Genomic DNA, 3461 nt, shown 5'->3' on the forward strand with positions numbered 1-3461 from the left:
GGAGTGGTGGCGGCGGCCGGAGCGCGGTGAGGCAGCGGCGGAGCTCGGAGGCGGCCGCAGCGCAGGTGGGAGCCGCGCTGGGTTGTGCGGGGGCTCGGGGCTGGCTGCGGGCCTCGGGGGCGGCAGGGGGCTCGGGGGGGTTGGTTGTGCCGTGTCCGGCCCGTGTTGCCGCTGGCGTGAGGGCGCTGCGGGAGCGGCTGCCCGCGGTCTCCTTGCGGCCGCTGCCTCGGCAGGAGCCGCTGCCGGAGCAGCGCTGGCTTGGCCCGGTTGCTGTGGCTGGGACAGAGGGGGCTGCCCCGTGCCCGGGGCTGTGCGGGGAAATTCCCGTGGCCGGAGGTTTCTGTGCCCAGAGGAGACAGAGGAGTCCTGTAAAAGTGACTTTATTGCTGGGCAGAGGGAGAGGCCGTGGGGCATTTGCCGTGCGCTCTCTGCCATTGTTGTAGTTCGCAGCCTCCTTTTTATCCTCATTTTCCCGGCCTCATCTCCCTCTCCCTTTGCCCACTGGCTGAGGTGCTTGGAAGGTTCAGACTTCCCGATCCGCCAACTGCATGTCCTCGTTAATGTGCGTCCCCACTTTTGTATAACAGCCGATATTCATGGCTCTGTTAAATCCTTATTCTTCTGAAAGTTCAGGAATTTAGCGGGACTTTCTGTGAGCAGCAGTCCATGTTAATTAGGAACATTTATTGAAGCTGGTGGTTTCACCCGTTATTTCCTCATCTACGAGTCCCTGGCCCCTCGCTCAGCTGCTGAATGAGCTGCACTCTCAAGGTGTGGAGCATGGTAAAAAGCTGAGAGTTGCTGTAGCACATCAGAGGAGAAAGAGCATTCATTTAACCCATGGTCTGCCAGGGAGCCACAAAACTGTGTCCCATTCCCATTCTTTCCACGTTTGGACCAATACATGAGCTGCTTTTTTGTTTCCCGTGTTCATTTTTTTTCACCACTTTTCCTTTGTCATCTATTTGCCAACAGCAGTTTGAGTAATTTAATTTTCCACAAACTCCTCTTTTTTCTGCTAACAGATGATCTGATCCCATCCCATGGTTAAGTGTTGGGTTTCTCATTTCAGTGGGTTGGTCAGCAGGAAGGTCAGGAGCTGGAGCTGTCTGGTTGGTTATTATTGCAAGGGCAGCTTGTAATCTAATGATGCCATTGAAATGAGAAATGGGTTCTGTGGCTCCTGGTATGAATTGGTTCGGGTTCCCAGGGGCTGGTCCATGGTGTTGTAGGATTGGTTCTGGTGGCCGTTCATCTTTTCCCCAATTTGGCCGCTCTCTCCAGCCAGGGCTGCATCAATTGACTGCTTTTGTCTAATTAAATCATTAAATCCTTGGATTCCGAGCTGATTTCCCTGAATTTTTGGTAGCAAAAACCCCCAGGGCTCTAATATACCCTATATAACACAAGCAGTGCCAGCACATGTTGGAGTGGGCAGAGGATGATTCCCCCCAATGTATTTATAGTGAAGTTTTCCCAACATTGTCCATGTGCTGTTTCCCTTTGCAGCTTCACCCGTTTGTGTTGCAGGGTCAGATATCCTCCCCCTGGGCTCTGCCTTGAGCTGTGCAAATTCCATCAGTGCCAGCAGGCAGAGCTTGGGGTGAGGGGCAGAGGGAATCAGCCCAATTCCTTACCCAGGCAAGAGACCCAGGTGCATTGTCCACAGTTTGCCCTGCAGTGTTCATTTGCATTTCTAAAGCTCCTGTGGAGGCTGCCTGGAATGGAGCTTCTCTTCCTGCTGCTGGGCAATGTTGATGTTTTGTTGCTGGTCGTTTTCTCTGTGGGTGTCTTTTGTGCTGTTCCCAGTCTGTTCAGGTGTTAAACTCATCTCCATTGAGCAGTGTAACACCCCTTAAGAAAAACCTTTAAAATTCATTTCCCCAAGGCAAAGACAAACCAAGCCTGAGCAGAGAAATAAGGTTTAAAAGAACCAAAATCGGTACATTTTGCAGCAGTGCAATGGCAGGCAGGCCAGAGTGTGGGTGTGAGTGAGCCCCAGAGTGGAATTGTGCCCTGGTGTTCCCCAGCAGCTGTGGCAGTGCAGGCCCAGGCAGCGCTGAAGCTGCAGCAGTGGCAGCAAGGCTTGGCCCCAGTGGCTGGAGATGGCAGAGGAGGGTGGCCAGGATTGCAGAGGATTCCAGCCGAGGATCTGTGGGCAGGTGCAGGGGCTTGGCCCGCTGTGGAGCCCTGGCTGCTGCTGCGTTGTCTTCAGGGCAGGCTCAGGGGCGGCCTCCCATCCTCCTGCTGCAGGCGGGAAGTGCAAATCTCCGGGGCTTCAGAGCCCTTGAGGCCAGGCTGAGGGGTCCCCCCGTGTTGAGCTGTGCTGGCGGCTGTTTCTGGCCTCAGGGACACTTGGCATGGGCCCCTTGGCCACCAGTGGTGCTGCTTTGCACTCCTTGGGCAGGAGCCGATGTCCTGGCTGGGTGTTGGCAGCAGCAAAGTGCCAGGGCAGGCTCCGTGCCAGCCCAGCTTGCTGTGGGAGAATGTGCCTTGATATCTGCTCCAGTGGTTGCTGAAGCAGTGAGAATTGCTTTTGCCCCCCTGTTAGGTGCCATGGTGTCAGTAGAAGATATTGAAGCCTTCCTGCTCAGGGCATTTCAGTGCCAGGCTCTCACAAGCACCCACAGCTGCGCGGGTTGAGCTGAGCATGGGGCGGTGACCTGCACTGTGTCTGATTGCCCTTCCTTCCCTCCCCTGGAACAGGGTGTTGGTTTTAGACACCACTTGTCCTGGTTGCATCAGAGAAACTCCATATCTAAATTTCCCTCTTTCCCTGGGGCTGCCCACACTTCAGGGTTCACTTGAGCATAGGCCTCGCCAGACATTTGACTCAGAGGTACAATAGAACTGGCCCCTCTATCACCTTTTATAATATTAATTTGCAATTCCAAGTTTAGTGATCAAATACCTTCCCAGTGAATCATGATAACAATTAGGACCAAGTAAAACTTCATGCATTTCAAATCCTTCTCCCACATGTACCAATAGTGGTTGAACAAAAACAGGCATCTTTCCCACTTATCTCCTCACTAATCAAACATATTTTTAGCATTTCCCCCCCCCCATATGTCAAAGATTCAGCGTGGATTGAGAGGCCCCTGTGTCCATCAGGAAATTCCTCCTCTCAATGCAGACCCACCCTGAATGTTCTCAAGGGCTGCAGTGTGGAGGGTCCCTGGCGTGATGGGAGCTGTGACAGCCCTGGCAATCCATGTCCATCAAGGGGTGGACTTGCTGGTGCTGAGGGTGCTGCTGTCTGTGCTTGCAGTGTCCTTGTGCCCTGCAGCTGGAGCCCTGGTTCCTTGCCAGGGGCTGTTTGGGTGGGCTCTCCCCTGCCGAGGAGGGCAATGCCTGTGCCAGGTGCTTGTGGCCAAGCCCGTGCCCTGGGTGCTGGGGACCCCTTGGGCCCTGGGGTTGATCCCTCAGGGGCTGTAGGAACTGTGCCCTGGCCTTTGCCT

This window comes from Zonotrichia albicollis, chromosome 31 (assembly GCF_047830755.1).
Source record: "Zonotrichia albicollis isolate bZonAlb1 chromosome 31, bZonAlb1.hap1, whole genome shotgun sequence".
Taxonomy (NCBI): Eukaryota; Metazoa; Chordata; class Aves; order Passeriformes; family Passerellidae; genus Zonotrichia; species Zonotrichia albicollis.